This window comes from Opisthocomus hoazin, chromosome W, assembly GCF_030867145.1.
Source record: "Opisthocomus hoazin isolate bOpiHoa1 chromosome W, bOpiHoa1.hap1, whole genome shotgun sequence".
NCBI lineage: Eukaryota > Metazoa > Chordata > Aves > Opisthocomiformes > Opisthocomidae > Opisthocomus > Opisthocomus hoazin.
The window spans coordinates 33223656-33242118 of record NC_134453.1 but is presented as its reverse complement, the minus strand read 5'-3'; the positions used below and the strand labels follow the sequence as shown (position 1 = coordinate 33242118).

Below are 18463 nucleotides of genomic sequence, written 5' to 3'. Positions count from 1 at the left end.
CCAGTAATGTCCTTTCACAGAATCACAGAATGGTAGGGGTTGGAAGGGACCTCTGTGAGTCATCTAGTCCAACCCCCCTGCCAAAGCAGGGTCACCTACAGTAGGCTGCACAGGACCTTGTCCAGGCAGGTCTTGAATATCTCCAGAGAAGGAGACTCCACAACCTCCCTGGGCAGCCTGTTCCAGTGCTCCGTCACCCTCAGAGGGAAGAAGTTCTTCCTCATGTTCAGACGGAACTTCCTGTGCTTCAGTTTATGCCCATTGCCCCTTGTCCTGTCGCTGGGCACCACTGAAAAGAGCTTGGCCCCATCCTCCTGGCACTCACCCTTCAGATATTTGGAAGTATATATTAGGTCCCCTCGCAGCCTTCTCTTCTTCAGGCTGAACAAGCCCAGCTCCCTCAGCCTCTCCTCGTAGGAGAGATGTTCCAGTCCCCTCACCATCCTTGTAGCCCTCCGCTGGACTCTCTCCAGTAGCTCTTCATCTTTCTTGAAGTGGGGAGCCCAGAACCGGACAGAGTACTCCAGATGAGGCCTCACCAGGGCAGTGTAGAGGGGAAGGAGAACCTCCCTTGTCCTGCTGGCCACACTCTTCTTGATGCACCCCAGGATCCCATTGGCCTTCTTGGCAACCAGGGCACACTGCTGGCTCATGGTTAACCTGTCGTCCACCAGGACACCCAGGTCCCTCTCTGCAGAGCTGCTCTCCAGCAGGTCCACCCCAAGCCTGTACTGGTGCATGGGGTTGTTCCTCCCCAGGTGCAGGACCCTGCATTTGCCTTTGTTGAACCTCATCAGGTTCCTCTCTGCCCAACTTTCTGTTCCAACACTGCTGCGACAGCATCTGGTACATAGACGGTGATTATCTGCCCCAAGGTTAGCTTTCATGCCTCTTGAAATAACAGTACAGCAGCTGCCACTGCCCTCAGGCACCCTGGCCATCCAGTGCTTACTTTGTCTAGTTGAGAAGAAAGCCATAGGCCTTTTCCAGCTTCCCAGGGGCTGCACAAGTATTCCCAAAGCTTGGTGTTCTCTCTCATGTACATAGAGTTCGAAAGTCTTTGTGTTGCAATAAAGTAATGTTAGTTTCTTTACCTTGCCATTGTTCCAGGTCTTTCGCAAGTATGTTACCAAAAATTGTAGAGCTGTTCTTGAATCCCTGGTGAAGTACCGTCCAGCACACCTGCATTTTCCGTCCTGTCTTGGGGCTTTCCCATTCAAAGGCAAACAGCTTCTGGCTTTGTTCTTCTATGGGAATGCAGAAGAAAGCATCTTTCAGGTCTAATACTGTAAAATAAACATTGGAATCAATTATGGTAGTTAACAAGATGTAAGGGTTAGGTACCACTGGATGAATGTCCATTACTATTTGGTTGACAGCTCTCAAATGTTGTGCTAATCTGTATTCCTGTGAATGTGGTTTCTTAACAGGTAAAATTGGAGTGTTGTATTCCGACTGGCACTCCCATAATAATCCATTCTCGAGAAAATTGTTTATAATAGGTTCCAATACGGTCTCGTGGTGGGATTAAGGACTCGTCATACGATCAATATGATCAGACAAAGCCAGTTTACTGCTCTACAAACCCGTATTTATATAGTTCCTTGCCACGCAGATAGCTCTAATGTGATTGGATGCATGCACTGTCCACGCGCTGTTCACGCCTACTTCTCAGTCTCTGATTCATGCAACGCTATCGATCATGCGCATCAAACTGCTCCTCAAGATCTTGGTTTTTCTTGCTAATCATGGTTAATACAGGCCTCATTGATCCTCATTGTGACCCTGATGCCTGCTCCATTACCGGCTATCAGGAGTCAGGCCCAGTGTATCTGGAGGGCTCATCACATGGCCGTGGTTCCCCAACAAATCCTCCTTTTTGTTTTTGAGCCATCCAGATACCCTGCATCATCTTTGCCATTAACTTCTTTATACATTGTAAAGCACAACTAAATATTAACAGCATAACAACAACCATAATGAACATTGTTATCCCTCGGCGTACCAGGTCTGCAAGCCATCCTGAGATCTCAAGATGCATTAGCCAATCCGTAAGGCCAGATTCTACCTGTATAGCGTTCAGATTTTTTTTGCAATTCTGCCAATTGCTTATGGATGGACTGTGAGTGATCACTCAGGTTCACTCAACACATTCCCTCAAAATCTTCACAACCGTAACCATGCGCTAATAGCAAAAATCTATTGCTGCTCTATTTTGTAAAACTGCATACCTTAAGGTGTCTAAATCTTCTAAAAGGCAATACAGCAATTATTTTCTGCTCTAAATTCTCTACTAACGCTAGCCATTCAGCAAAAACCTGTTCTCTTAGCTCCGCAGGTTCCCGCGGGGCTAAGGGTTGTCGCATAAATTGCTCTACCCATTGAATACACTGAAAAGTTTAAGCCAATTTTGTTATCCTTATGTAGCATCGTCAACCATGGGTGGAGTCGCTTCTGGACTCTCACTTTGAACTTTTGTGGGCTCACCTAGTTTCTGGGTACTTTCCTCTATCCAAGGCCTTACCCACCTTGCTGGCACCCAAATTGGACCGTTCTCTGCAAGGACACAAACATAACCTCTGCCGGTTAATTTTACCTCTACAGGCCCCTTCCGTTCTCCTGTGATTAGATCCCAATACCTAACCTTCACTGGACTAGACTGCTGTGGGTTAGTGTCTGATGATAATTGGTGTACTATGATCGGTGGAGAGATCCGACCCTCCGTGAGGCGCAAGTAATTCAATACATAAAGTGCTTTTGCAACGCATTCTGCCGGACTGCCCATTTCGCCCCCATTTTGTTTTTGCAACAGCGCTTTTAGTGTGCCATGTGCACGCTCCACTATTGCTTGTTCTGTAGGGGAATGAGGAATCCCCGTTGTTTGCAGAATCCCCCATTGTTGACAGAACTTTGCGAAGCTCTTCGAAACATAAGCAGGCCCATTATCTGTTCTGAATAACAACAACAATTGCATAATAAAACACATTACTGCTGACACATGCAACTTTCAACAATTATGTTCGAGATTGTACATACATATAGGATCAAATATAATATGCATCAAACTTAACGGCCTGGATTTGACTCAGGTCGTTTCCCACAGTAGCAAGTAATAATTACAGCAAAAGTGGAGTACGTGTCATTTTTCGTATAGATACTGAAGTATTGCCAGGAGATTTCTAATGCAGTCCGCTCAGACCTCTTTGGAAACCTGAAGGAGTCTCGGCTTTGCCCTCCTGGCAGCCGGGCGCCGCGCCGAGCCCCTAGTCCACCCGGGCCCAGAAGAACTTCATTTTAAAACAACTTTTAATTACAACTCCCTGTTCTTGGTTGCAGAACTTTGACTCAGGTAAAGATTTCTCACTAAAACATCAGCATTAAACAACAGAAAAGATGCTTTGCTTAATGAAATCAAGCAATTTTTCTTAAGTCTTCCAAGACTCAGTACAACACATCAATAGTCAGTTTAATAAGCCTTAAATTTATATTAATCACACCAAAAAAAGTAACTCTCTAGCATGGTATTTACTACACTAGTATTTACATTATGCTCCAGTTCAAGTCACAAAAGGCACCTTGTGAAGAAAAAAGCCAACGGAGAAATCCTCGTGTATACTGGAGCTGGGTTTTTGAAGCACTCCAGAGGGAAAAAAAAAAAAGCTCCCATTTTCACCCAGCTCGGGTAAAATTGTTAAAGGGCCTTCTTGTCGCGATTAAAACAACTTTTCTCCTGTTTCCCCCCTTTTTGTTTTGCGACCAGCGGTCGCATCGCTGCACCTACGGCGGCAGCCATGACCGTAGCCTTGTCCTGCTCTAACATACGTTCCGCAGCCTCTAACATTGCTCCCGCGTTCAGACCTCGAGGCAAAGCACTAAGAGCCCTTTTTGTTTTTTTCCTTAACGAGCCACTTGATGGCTGGCAGCGGCGGCGGGCACCCGGCCCCCGGCCCCGCCGCAACTTTGGCGGCCGCGGAGCCGCGCCGCCCCCGCGGAGCTGGCAGCTGCTCGCGCGGGAGGCCGGCGGCAAGGCCCGCGCCTTCGCCGCCCCGCCCCCCCCCCCCCCCCCCCCCGAAGCTCTCTCTCGCTCTCTCTTCCCCCCCACCGCTGCCGCGCCGGGCCCGATCGGCCGGACACCGCAGACAGCCGCCCGCGGAACTTTCCGCTCGGAGGCGGGGAGGCTGCGCCCCGCCCCGCGGGTGCGCGCCGCAGCCGTGCAGCGAGCCCGGGGTCGGGGCCCGGGATCGGGGCGCGCTCAGCCGCCCACCTCGCCCCGTCCCCCCATTTCTCCCAGCCCCCTCCCCCATGGCGGTTCAGGCGGAGGTGGCAGCCCTGTCGCCTGCAACTTTTCTGATTTCGTAATCAGTTCTGCGATCTGACTGTCCTGCGACTCTCGAGCTCGCCCCCCCTCCTCCGCCGTCTGCGTCGCCGGTGTTCCCGGAGATGGTGGTGACGGTGCCTCGGGCGGCAGCGGCGAGAACTCTGGCGGCAGCCCTTTTCCTTCGCTCTGCAACCCTGCCGCGACGCTCTCACTCGCGGTCTCCGTCGTGCCTCGACCTTCCTTTTTCTTGTTTACTGGGGCAAGCGGAATACTGGGACCCGCAAAAAGCATAGCTGAAGTGGACCCTCTTTCCGGTGTTAACGCAGCAGAAGCCGTTGCAGCAGCCCCTCTTTCGGCTCTCATTTCTTTCAGTGTCTCATAAATCAGTCTCCACACCGTAGAGAATTCACTCATTTCCTTGGATCCCATACTAACTTCTTCCCACAGTCTTTCGCCCATTTTTTTCCAAGTCTGCACCTCAAAGGCAGCGTCCACTGTGGGGATCAAACCATTTCTCTGTGCCCAAAGCAACAGAGACTTCAAGGTAAGTGAGTCATATTGTAACCCTTTCGTAGAAAGGACTTGTTGGAGGAGCTTTTCCACTGCCGACTCTTCTCGGGTCGGTGCGATCCCCATCTCCTCCCCGACCGCCTGCTTGATCAGGGCAGGTTTTCCCTTAACTGCACTAGGGGCCCCTTTTCTCTCTTTTTTTTTTTCTTTTCTCCCGAGTGCCGGGGCAGCACTCACCTTTGGCCGGCCTCCGCACCCTCCATCGTCAGCTTCCCGCTGGCTCTGGTCCAGCGCTGATCTGAGGGTCCTTGTTCAGGCGCCAATTGTCGCGGCGGGATTAAGGACTCGTCATACGATCAATATGATCAGACAAAGCCAGTTTATTGCTCTACAAACCCGTATTTATATAGTTCCTTGCCACACGGATAGCTCTAATGTGATTGGATGCATGCACTGTCCACGCGCTGTTCACGCCTACTTCTCAGTCTCTGATTCATGCAACGCTATCGATCATGCGCATCAAACTGCTCCTCAAGATCTTGGTTTTTCTTGCTAATCATGGTTAATGCAGGCCTAATTGATCCTCATTGTGACCCTGATGCCTGCTCCATTACTGGCTATCAAGGGTCAGGCCCAGTGTATCTGGAGGGCTCACCACATGGCCGTGGTTCCCCAACAATACGGTACAGGCCTCTAATTTCATAGGATACTGTTTTCATTTTACCGGTTTAACTCCTGGCTTAATTCAATTTTTACCGGTTCAGTGAATTTGGCTCTTCCAGGTTTCTCGGTTGCCCATACAAAAGGAGTTACAGCATCCTCTCTCTCACAGAGAAGGTTGCTTGGTGCTTCTTCTTTTTTGTCTTCTGTTGTCTCAAATAATTTCTGTAATACATATATTTGCACTTTCCAGGCATTATTTTGCAGAATGTGAACTCTTATTTTATTTGCATCAAAAGTTATTTGTGCCCCTAGTTTATTCAATAAGTCCCTCCCCATTAGATGTATCGGGCATTCTGCCATATATAAAAACTCACGTACAAACATTTTGTTGCCAATTTTACATTTAATTGGTTGGGAAAAGGGTCTAACCTCCCTCTTTCCCGTTGCAACAACTACGGCTGTAGAACATTTACTCATGGGTCCCTTGCAACTATTCAATACAGAGTATGTTGCCCCTGTGTGAACTAGGAATTTAACTACATCGTTCCCCAGCTCAACATCAACCAGGGGTTCAGCTGGGGATATTATTCCCTCAAACCCTGGTCCCCGTCAGTCTGAGTCCTCTTCCACAATCCCAATCAATTCTCCAGGTATTGGGGTTGTAGCTGGGATGGGACCCCAATTAGACTGTCCTTTTGGGCACTCTCATTTTTCCAATGTCCCTTTTCCTTACACAGGGCACACTGATCTCTCTCTAATGAAATCTGAACTCCTGATCCTCTGCCTCTCCCTCGCCCCTGGCTCCTAGACGGAGCCTGAGCCCTTGCAAAGGCAGCTGCCAATATTGCCACTTTCTGTTTCCTAGCTCTTAATATTTTGCCAATCTGGGTTATAATTCTCAATAATCATCCTAAAAGATTGATACATTTTGTCAGGATTATCCTGGTAGGATCCTGCAGATTCCTTCCAATTAATTAAATCTGATGTTGTAAATGGTACTTTTACATACACCGGCATACCATCTGGACCTACAGCTTGACGAAGGGGGGGGGGGGCTTGGATTACAGGGTGCTGCTGTGCTCTGGTTCTTCCTGCTACCGGACTAAAAGTTTCACTACCGCTGTCTCTACTTTCCATCCCACTCATAACACTTTCCCTGTCTGGAGCTACTAACATCTGAATATCCTCCTCTTCATCCTCTAGCTTTAAACATCTCTTTCTTATACTAGAAGCAGAACAACACCACAAGGGCTTTTTCATATTATCCATCATCATCATTCCATTAGAATCTGAAGTTAACAGTTTACACTTTTTCTGAGTCTCATGATCATTTCTCAAAGCAAAGAATATATCCACATAAGGTACCTCATCCCACTTATCTAACCTTCTGCAAAACAACATTAACTGTAAAATAGTATTATAGTTCAAAGTGCCATTCTCTAGCCACTTTTCCCCATTATCCAGTTTATAGTTCAGCCACCAAGTATTACAGTATTCAACCATTTTTCCTTTTGTCAGGGGATCCCCTCCAAACTTGTCCCAATATATTAAAACACAACCCAAGGGGGAACAAGGAGGTATTTTAGATCCCCAGGTGCCCATATTTTCACCCAAAAAGAACTTTTTCAACCAAGCCTTCATATACTCTAGTCACCGCTGTCAAATGCATATGACCTATTTCCAATATACACGAATGCATGCATATACCTTTATATCATATGCTCCAGTCATCACTATCAAGCGCATACGATTATTAACCAACCAAAAAAACCCAGACAATATCTCTTTAACAAGCATTGCACTATTGTGTCACTTACCCACTACAGCCAGGGAGAATACTCACAGAGTCCCCGATCAAAAGGTCAGTACGCACTGGAGTTCGGAGAGCAACGTCTCCCTGCCGGCAGCAGGCAAGTCGAACCAGGCAAAGTGTCACAGCCATCCCATCTGGGTTGCCAAAACTGTTGTCCAAAAAGCCGATTCTTTACCTGGTGTTGTAATCGATGGCCTTGCTGGACTTGTCAATGCAAGACAAAAGACATGCTCGGACTCAGGCGTCAAGATCCGAAGAGTTAACAAAGGGAGCAACTAACTTGCGCTTATCTTATCACATAGAAGTAAGGGGGGATAGCCCATCACTGTAAACCAAGTGATCTGTGGGGCGCAGCGGAGGCCGTGCAGCCAGAGATTGCTTCCGATAAAGAACAGATGGCCCCCGAATACACATACCAAGATGCCCGCTCCATAGGCGTGTCAAACTGCTGAGTCCTGCTTCTGATGACACAACATTCCATGCCAAGAGCCAATCGATACACAATAATTGACTTAGTCCCACCTTGCCAAAAGATTTTCCAAACATATAAAAATTGGCACTTGAAAAACTCTCTTTGGGAGGAGGAGCCAAGCAAGAACCTTACCTGACAGATGGGTTGACGAGCCTGAACCTCTCTTCCCCCTCCCAAGAAGGGACGCCTTTTTGGTAAGAGTCGCGCCTCTGACTTTGTCAGACGTATCCCTGGGAACACATTGTTAACTAAAGCACTAAACCATTACCTTTGAGCTCAACTTTTGTAGACAGTGCATTTATCAACGGCAATTCCGAATCTGTGATACCTGTCGCTTGAATAAATTACCTGTTGTTTCAACTTTGCGAAACTGTTTCAGGGAAAGTCCTTGGAAGGGCTCTGGCAGGCAAGTTGAATCTGAGAAGTGGCTACACACTTAACCCTTTAGACATAAACCATTGACCAAGTCTGGGACTAGGAGTTGATCCAGCCGCACCTAGACTCTCCTCTGAGAGACAGTTTAGAATGCAAGGGGGTCTGCTCTGAACCTTGTGACTCAACGGGAGGGCTCTCCTTTTGCCACTTATCAGACTCCCCTTACCCCTTTTAATGCAACAGGTGTGCAATAAGCCAATCCTCACACACTCAGGAGAGATATTGTTTTATTCAGGCCTGGGTGCTCGGTGGACTTTCCACAAATCAAGCACACCCAAGGCCAGCCTCTTTGTTACATTTATACATTAAATTCATGCATATTCTATCTATCTAGTACATATTCATTCTAATCTACATGCGTTGTGCAACTATGTGGTGTCATTCTTCTTGGCTCCTTTTCAGACCCCTCTGTGCATGTCTTCCTCCTTTTCGGGGGTCTCTGGTGGTCCTTGGTGGTCTTCCTAGATGAAGTACCCTTACTCCTTTTATCCATATATGTTCACATGATTCGAAGATCCAGAAATAACCTAACAGTACAACGTATACTGTTAAGCAGGTATCCTTTATTATGGCGTCTCTTATCCTACAGATATCCCAATTATCCACTGAGGACGAAGACTTGCTTTGGTTTTAATTATTTTATAGCTCCGTCAGTCACATGCCACCTAAGGACAACTTAAGGCTACTTTCTTTTGCCCGTTTTCCTTTGTTCTTCAAGAGGGAGAATTTGTCTTTGATTAAATGGGTAGTGGAGATGGCCAAGATATTCTGTCTCTAAGCTTAGGTTAAACGTTAACATAATTGTGGTCACGCACTACTTGATCAAAGGGACGCTATTAGATACAAACCATACCCCTTCTTTCCAAGGGAAAGAAGGGTGACCCGCCTAATGGATGAAGGAAAGGCTGTGGACATCATCTACCTGGACTTTAGTAAGGCCTTTGACACTGTTCCCCACAGTATCCTCCTGGAGAAACTAGCTGCCCATGGTTTGGATGGGTGTACGCTTCACTGCATAAAGAACTGGCTGAATGGCCGAGCACAGAGAGTGGTGGTGAATGGAGTTAAATCCAGCTGGTAGCTAGTCACAAGTGGTGTCCCCCGGGGCTCGGTTCTGGATCTGGTCTTTAACATCTTTATCAATTATCTGGATGAGGGGATTGAGTGCTCCCTCAGTAAGTTTGCAGATGACACCAAACTGGGCGGGAGCGTCAATCTGCTCGAGAGTAGGAATGCTCTGCAGGGGGATCTGGACAGGCTGGATCGATGGGCGGAGGTCAATTATATGAGGTTCAACAAGGCCAAGTGCCAGGTCCTGCACTTGGGTCGCAACTGTTATAAGAAGCCCAAGAAAATGGACAAAAGACTCTGATTACTGTTCATCACAATGTCAAAGAAATACATCAAGTACTGGAAAGAGTAAAGAAAGATGGAGAACATAAATGGTGGGACACTCTTTTCGGATGGTCGCCAACAGCCACAGGACTCTTTAACAAGATGTTGCATCCCATTGTTGTTTTATTAATACTCACCATATTGTGCTGTGTTTTGACACTTGCTTTGTATGTTAAACTTTGGCTTATGATGAAAAAGTTAACTCACTCGCGAGCTCCCCAAAATTTGTTTGTACTTGACAACCCTCACCATAAGAGCATGTGTGACATTCCAGATTAGTCCCAAATCTAGTGAAGTTTGAGTGACTTTAGTCATGGGGTGGAATATGTGGAATTATTAGCAAAATTGAGGTTTACATCTGAAAATTAAAGTTTTTATGGAAAACGTAGCATTGTTCACCCATTGAGGAAAAGCATAAAATCAAAAGGAGCTCTGAGGATGGGACACAGCTCCAGCAGGCATGCGAGGAATCCACTAACACAGCAACTCCCTGCAACATACCATAGAGGATGGAGCGGAGTGGAGACTCTGTGGACATGCTCCGTGATGATAAAGCAGGAAGAGATGATCCTCTAGAACTGATAAGCAGCTCATCTGGCCCCCTGAGCCAACAGGTTTGCGAAACCTTGCCAAAGTGCTATCCTCTCGTGAACTTTGCTCGTTTTAATGTCATTTTAATACCAAAACACACCTCCATCCCAAAGGCTACCTGCCTCCGAGGTGCGACCACTCCACTTTGAGTCTGCGCCCTCGATTTTTTCTAAACCATAGCTTTAAACGTGAAGCGAGAGAATTTTACACCAATCATGATAAAAGGTATGTATGACTACAGTCACTCAAACTCCACCTTAAATGTAGAAAGGATATAAAAATAGCCAGGGAAATAGGGGGTTTTCGGAGAAGAAGATAACACCGTGAGCAAGTCAAGGGAAACTCCACCTCAGACTGCCTCCGACAACCGGGATCAGTCAACGGGCTGAGCCTTGCTTCTCCCCCCCTTGGGACGCCTTGGGTGAGACTTAGACTAAGCACTTTTCTCGGGAATCTTAGAAATCTCTCTAGAGAATTACTCCCTAATGTTTATAGCCAGGCTGTATTATTTATGACCTTTTCACGCGTTTTATACTTAATAACGTCATATTTGCATGTGCTTTCTTGCAGACAGTCACTATCACCGGCAATTCAAAAAACCTATATACCTGTTGCACAAATAAAACTGCACTGTTTAAGTAGCCAGTTGTCACAGTTTCTCACTGAACGCGACCGAACCCTAGAGCGCGGCCGTGCTAGTTCATGAGCACGACTGGACTGAAGGTGCAGACTGCTATTAGTGTATCCAGAATCGTGGTAGTTTAATATCCATATTAAACGCAACTGGACTGGTAGTGGCAAATCGGATATCACTTAGAATTTAAACCTAGCCGCACCTAGCCTCCCGCTCCGGTGAGGAGAGTTAGAAAGCAAGGGGGTTTACTTTCTGCCAAATTCCTCCATCCCTTATAACGAACAGCTAGCACACCCAAGTTTCCAAATTAACAGTTATTTATACACAAAGCATTAACATATTCAAGTTCCTAATACATATGCATTGTTATTCTGTTAAATGATTGGTTAAAGTCTCTTCACCCAGCATGTAAAGTAGTGCGCATGCTTAGTTGTTCTTCAACTTCATCATTTGAGTCAGTGGTATAATTGGGGTAGGTGGTCCGTGAGTCGGTGGTCACGATTTCCCCCTGCCAGAATTACCTTTCCCCTAGTTACCTGTTTCTTTTGTCCATTCTAAGCAGTTCTTCATGGTTTACTAGCTGGGCTAGTAATACATCAATTAAACTTCTGCTCTGGACAGCCATCTCCTGCTTATCAGACAAAGGCACATTGTTTAGATAAGATTAACTTCTTGTCTGGCTTTAAACCAGCAAAGGTAGGGTTATACAATGGACATCTCTAGCAGCAGTGTCTCAGGACAACTTAGTTCGGGTAACAGAATGAGCTATATCTCTTCACTTATCTCAGAGTCTGTAGTCTGATCTACACCAAACTGAACCTTAAATTACATATAGTATTCAGAATACTAAATTTGGATGAAAGTGCTAAATGACTTTTTCTTCTCTTTATCAGACTACCCAGAGATACGTCAGTCATTCAAAACCAGTAATTCTTAGCTTTGTTGTTAAATCTCAACTTTTTAAATTCTGCATGAGTTACTCTTTGCTTATATTACGGTTCACTGAAAGGACTTTTAAAAACGTGTGAGCATCTGTGGCAAAAATCTTGGCCTACTTTTCCAAGTTTGCTTAGCAAAAGAGAACTGTTCATATGGAGATATCTCTTTTTTTCTTTTCTATATTAAATTCCAACTTAAATGTCATCATAACCTTCTATAGTAGTTTTCCATAACAGGCATGTTCTGCTCAGCCTACCGAGTTTCAGAAGCTGTTTCTGTTAAATTTTGATTGCTTTAATACTTTAATGCTCTCACTCTCTTCTATGCTCTACATACCTCTGAAGATCTAGGTACAATTTGGGTTCAGAAGACCAAATAACATGGTGTACAACAGAAACTGCTATGAATATTGCTTCACAAATTTACCAGTCTGGATATCTTCTGTATTTCCTCTTGTTCTTCATGACAGACAATGTCTATGTTTATGCTAGGATTTCTTCATCAGTAAAGGAAGATGTATGGTTTTATCAGTGTAGTTTAATTATTCCCCACACAAGCAAAACAACCTGTATTAGTAGAAGCATTGTTTTGCTGGTATAAACTCTGTGTATACCAGGAGAAACAGCTGGTATAGTTATACTGTGCATGGCAGGAACCTCTTCACAAATCAAATTCACATGCCAGCAGGCTTAAAAATTAATTCCTTTAAACTAATCTTCACAGACTAAGAATGGTCCTGTCGACTTTGCTGGAACTGCTTGAATGCTTGTGATATGTAAACTAAAGTGCACTAAAAGAGGAGAGCTCTTGATTTGAATTCAGCGTGCGATTTGCCACTGATCTCAGTAAGGTAAGGACATCACCTCAGCTGTTTGGAGGGTCAAAGCCTTGCTTTTCATGAAGTGGAAAAGGCATTATACCTTCTTGTACAAAGCAATTAAAAAGAAATAAATCAAACCCATTTCCCATTACTAATTTCCCCAATGACTACCACACCTTTTCCCGTGGTTACTAATATTGATGTGGTTATTGTCACAGGAAAGAAACAGAAGGATCATATATGAGACAACACAAACAGAAATCTATTAGGAGGATTGATATGGATGAATTTATAATCTCCTGCTATTTGTTGTATCTCTCTTTTGATACCCACAATATACCATCATACTGGGTGCTATTGAAAGACATTTAAAGAACAATGCAATCATCAGGCACAGTTAACATGGGTTCACAAAGGGAAATTCCTGTCTAACTAATTTGATATCCTTCTACAATAAGGTCACCTGCTTAGTGGATGAAGGGTAGGCAGTGGATGTGTTTTTTCTGGATTTTAGTAAGGCTTTTGATACTGTCCCTCACAGCATCCTTCTGGAAAAGTTGTCCAACTGTGGAATGAGCAGCTACACCATGTGCTGGGTGAAGAACTGGCTGAAGGGCAAGGCTCAACAGATTGTAGTAGCACCATTAGCAAGTTTGCTGATGATATTAAACTGGGAGGTGCTGTTGATTCTCTTGAGGGACAAGAGGCCTTGCAGAGGGATCTAGATAGATTGGAGCATTGGGCAATCATCAGTGGCATGAAATTTAACAAGACCAAATGCCAGATTCTGCACCTGGGACAGAGTAATGCCAGGCACAAGTATAAACTGGGAGAGGAGTGGCTGGAGAGCAGCCCTGCAGAAAGGCATCTGGGGGTGCTGGTTGACAGCAGGTTCAATATGAGTCAGCAGTGTGCCCTGGCAGCCAAGAGGGCAAACCGCATCCTGGGTTGCATAAAACACAGTATAACCAGTCAGTCCAAATAGGTGATTATCCCACTGTATTTAGCATTGGTATAGCCTCACCTTGAGTGTTGTGTGCAGTTCTGGGCCCCAGAATTTAAGAAGGATGTGAAGGTCCTTGAATGCGTCCAGAGGAGGGCAACAAAGCTGGTGAAAGGGCTGGAAGGCATGTCCTATGAGGAGAGGCTAAGAACTCTGGGTTTGTCTAGTTTGGAGAAAAGGCTGAGGGGCGACCTCATTGGTCTCTACAGCTTCCTGAGGAGGGGAAATGGAGAGTGAGGTGCTGATCTCTTCTGCCTGGTATCCAGTGACAGGACGCGTGGGAATGGTTGTTTAGTGAGAGGGTGGTCCAACACTAGAACAGGCTTCCTAGAGAGGTGGTCGATGCCCCATGCCTGTCAATGTTTAAGAGGCATTTGGCCAATGCCCTTACTAACATGCTGTAACTTTTGGTCAACCCCTGAGTTGGTCAGGCAGTTGGACTAGATGATTGTTGTAGGTCCCTTCCAACTGAACTATTCTGCATAATGTATTGCAAAGCTAGAAGGTGCTCAGAGTAGTTGTGCAGAGTAGAGGCTTTAGCCATAACTCACTTGAATTGAAAGATTATTTCAGATCATTAATATAGCCTTAAGTATGTGTTATCAGAGTGGCCTGGAGATGCTTTATTTACTCTATACACTCAGTTTTCATGTTGCTTTGGGTTCACCTTTTATATTATTTTCCTAAATATTGTTACCTATCATATTTTAGGATTGTATATGTCACTTTGGGACTTGTATATGATCCCTTTGGTCAGAGCTTTCTTGGTATTACATATGTTTGAAGTACTCAGCATAGTGATTCCTGGAGTCCTGAGATGTTTTTTTCAACCAGGAAAAGTCACCAAAATCTGTTAATTTCTAGCTACTACTGCAATATATGTCTGACATGAGTTAAATTCATCAATGTGTAGGTTATAAATTACTATTCTGAAAAAGATTTTAATAAAGAAACTCGAGAGTGTGGACAGTTTTGGTACTATGGTCCTAGTGATCATAGACACATCAGATTTGGCTCCATGGCTGGCACCATGGTTCACAGTCGGGCCAGGTGGCAGAGCACTGCTCTGCCTTTTCTGTTTTGGTTTCAGGCTTGGCAACAGACTGTGAAAATAACTGAGTGGCACGAGGTACGCTCCATCACCCTACTTGGAAAGCCTCACTTTTGCAGCACAGGACAAAGTAAATAAAAGGCCAAACAATTTCAAGGATGAGGTAGAGAAAGGAGATTGCAACACAGTCAAGACTGTGATAGGCACCTAAAAAACCACCCTTCTGGTTAGTCAACCCCAATTCCAATTTCTAATCAGAATTGAGCTAAAGGCAAATTAGACTATAGCACTTTCCAATGTTTTATCATTTTTTTAAAGATGAAACTCTCATGTATTTTTCTACTTTCTAATTTTCTCAGTTGTTAATATTTGCTTTCCAGTAATTTTGTCAAATGATGAAAATGGGTTATTTTAAGAGCATATATATGTCTGCAAAATACATTAAAAAATACAACTATTTGTCAGGACTCAGACTTTTGTAAAAAATCAGCGCATAATTTCAGTTCCTACAATAATTTAAATCTCATAGAGGAAACTGCCAATGGAAGAAAATACAGAATCAAATGCGGACTCTAAAAACATTTGCCAGTACCCTTTCTAATGATATTTAAACATAATTTTGTACATTTATTTTTTCACATAATTAACTGCAAAATAATTTGACTTGCATTGGAAATGAGATTTCAAAATTTCAAAATGTTAATTCAGACATTTAGTTCTCAGACTGCAAAAATCCATCATATTTCTTTCAAAAAGGCACACATTGAATGACTGCACATACATTAAACATATTTCCACTCTTAAGTTTGTAAGTTGAAGCTATTTCTATCAATTCAATCAAGATGCTATATTTTTTTTTGCTTGTTTAAATAGGGCTTATAGACTCTTTTACTCACTTGAGGCCCTGCTGGTGCTGTGATTTAATTCTGTTGCATTTGCGAGCTCTGCTCAGCGTCACTGAGATGCAGATGACCTTCGGTCTCTGCTCTGCCTGCAGCTGCAGGCCTGCTGTACCCCCACCGCCCACGCGCCTCCCTCATGGGGGCAGCGTGGCTCTCCCTGCCACCGAACAGGTTGCTCTCAAGGCCGGTGGGACCGGGGTCGCACTCATCGGCCGTTCCCGCCCACACCCGCAGTCGGCGGCCCACAGGGGGGGCGGCACCTGGTTGTACGCCGCGCACGGACCTTCCAGCGGCCAGCTAGGGCCTCACGGCGCCCGCCCAGGCTGATTCGTACGACTGCGCCCGCGTCTCGGTTTCGGTGACCCGTTTCGGCACTGCAGCGCTCAGCCTGGGCTTCAGCGGCTCGTATCACTAGCCGAGGCTGCCACTGTCTCCCGAGTGCCCGCCTTCTCCTCAGGCCACACTCCGCAGCAGTCGCTAAAGCCGGTAAGAGTGACACTGTTGAGCTGTACCGCCGCACGGTTAATTATGGCGGGGCCGGAGACTCCCGCGAGCGGGGCGGGTGCTGGGGATTTCCCTGCCGCCCCGCCCCGAACGTTCGGGATTGTTTCCATGACGTCATGGCAGGGGGGCTCCCGCTAGTAGGGTGAGGTCGCACTCTTGCTTGGGCGCGCAGAGGATTGCGGCTCGGGGCGGCGCCATTTTGGGAGTGAGGCGAGCGGGGGTGTGCGTGCGTGCGCGCCACTCTCGCGTCTGGGGCTCCTACGGTTCTTGGGGGTTGGGAGAGGGCAGCCCCCGCTACGGGTGGCCTGACGGTGGCGGGCTGGAGGCGCCGGGAAAGGAGGTGCGGAGGGGCTGCCTGTTCCTTCCCCCATCGTGAGGTGAGGCCCGCCCTCGGGGAGAGCAAGGGGAGCTGCCCCCGGCACGGTGGCGGCGGCGGCTGCTGCTGCGTGGGGGTGGTGCGGCCGGTGAGTGCCTGAACGGGGACCGCGGCCTCCCTAGAAGTCAGGGCGAGCGCCCAGCACGGGCCAGTGGAGCCCTTCCTGGGGCTCGCCGCGGTGCCGCAACAAAAGGCCTACTTGGGGCTGGGGAGCTGAGGGTCTGCCCGCGTACTTCACGTGCAGGCGGCCCCGAAGCGGTGAGGCTTCCACCAGGGCCGTGTTGGGGGGTTCCCCAGGCAGCTCCCACCGCTCCCCTGGGCTTGTTCTGTGCTTAAGCTCGGTGTCCCTGGTCCAGGTCTGTGCCTTCCTCCCCAGGTGCCTCCTGCAGGTCTATTTATCTTTCCCAATAAAGTGAGAAATGCCCCTTTCCGGTTGTTTTTTATTCTCGGAAGTTAGAGACAGGAAAACGTTTTCACTGATAGGCAGTATTCTCCGGTAAATATGCTTGCTGCTTTTTTCAGGATGTGAGTGAATGTTTAACTGAGGCTTCTGTACTCGGGTTTGGTTGCCTGATTGCATGCGTGTTTGCTTTTTAAGATTTAGACTTATGTATTTGTCTAATGCCAATTCAGATTTAAAGAGGGAAAACTGATTGTTCTGATTCTTTTTTCGTAGGCAATTTGGGATACAAAGAGAGTCCTGGATATTTGGAGCCTTTTGCTTCAGCGTGGTAGGGAGGAAAAAAGGGGGAAACCGTCCTGCACCAGCTGCTTCTTGTGAAAGGGGAGAAATATCCAACACTGATCTGGGATTATTTGTCCAAGTGCTTCCTCCTGAAAAGGCTTCTGAAACAATCATCTGAGAAGTGAATTGGAAGTTTGAAGTCATGGGCTTTTGCTTTCTAGCAGTGCAGAACACCTCACCTTTGGACACTTTTGTCCATGTGGCGTGGATACGTGGTTAAATTTATCAAGTTCTGAATACTTTGGTTGCCAAGAAAACCTGCTGTTTTGCTTTTAGTTACTTTTTTTTCCCAAGCAATGTTCTGTCTGACTTGTAGGCATAACCAGTTTTGTTAACTGGCTCCAGGTTAAATGCAGCCCGAGTCACTGTGTAGACATTGCTGAAAAGTTTTATGGCAGATATTTTTACCCTTATTTTATTTTTTAGATTTTCTGATATAGCCTGTCACTTTACAATGAGACCTATTTTCTAAATGAAGTGTCTAATATAAATTTGCTTATAACTTTTCTTTTATATTTTATTTAATATTTTTGTTGAAAAACGTTGTTGCTAATAAGCAATGTGGTGGTATTCAGATAGCTGTTGTTTACAGATGCCTCTGTTACCCGAAGCTAGGAAATGTTCCTCAGTTTAGATGTGAAATTTGGATTTTTGGCCTCAGTTTGTGGTGTAAAAAGTGTATTTATTTCACTTGTAGCTGATGCTTCTTAAACTGAAATGTACATGGAATAGACAAGAGAAGAAGCTGTCAGAGGAAAAAAAAAGGCTTCTTAAGGCAGAGACTTGGCAAATTTTGGAAATAGCTTTGTGGAATCTGTAAGCAAGAAGGATGGGTAGCTGATTTCTGTGAGGTCAAATCTATTATCAATACTACATTCGTAGCTGTTTGACAGAACTCTGGATATTATCTCAAGGAAAACAAACTGGAAAAATATAAGTCGCAGTACTAAGATCTTGTGCAGTCCTCTTGGATTAGGTAAGTGTTGTAGTGTTCATAAATCAATTTACACTTGAATAAACATTTTATCAGAATGGTTAAACCAGTAACATTTGCTGCCTAGAGGATGTTGGGGTTTTGTTTTGTTTTTTGGAGAACTTTGAAATGAGCTTGCAGAATCTAATTTTTACTTGCCATTTTTAATAATTAATGGAATATTTTTAAGAATTTGAAGAATACATGTTTTATTAGAAAGAGAAATTTGTAAGCATGAGTGTGATTTTTCTGTGAGATTAAAAAAATACATACATCTAGACTGAATCCGTAGGTAATTTATCCTTCATGTTAATATTGT

General features: G+C 45.5%; 1 protein-coding gene and 1 long non-coding RNA gene across 9 annotated transcripts in view; one reads left to right on the top strand and one right to left on the bottom strand.

The window, feature by feature from the left end:
* Positions 1–8430: 8430 nt before the first annotated feature.
* LOC142365686 (uncharacterized) lies at positions 8431–15612 on the bottom strand. The gene is made up of 3 exons (XR_012766554.1): positions 15541–15612; positions 11368–11459; positions 8431–8738 (listed from the first exon to the last, which is right to left on the bottom strand). It is a non-coding gene; the product is annotated as an uncharacterized LOC142365686 (long non-coding RNA).
* Positions 15613–15743: 131 nt separating this feature from the next.
* LOC142365447 (vasculin-like) overlaps positions 15744–18463 on the top strand; it is a 131286-nt gene continuing 128566 nt past the window's right edge. For 7 of the 8 annotated variants that reach the window (XR_012766478.1, XM_075446254.1, XM_075446250.1 and 4 more), the window contains exons 1-2: positions 15744–16032; positions 17103–18147. The gene's annotated coding sequence lies outside the window, so the exon portion shown is untranslated. Of the gene's footprint in view, positions 16033–16222; positions 16428–17102; positions 18148–18463 lie in introns of those variants that run through there. The other variant, XM_075446251.1, reaches the window with a different exon arrangement.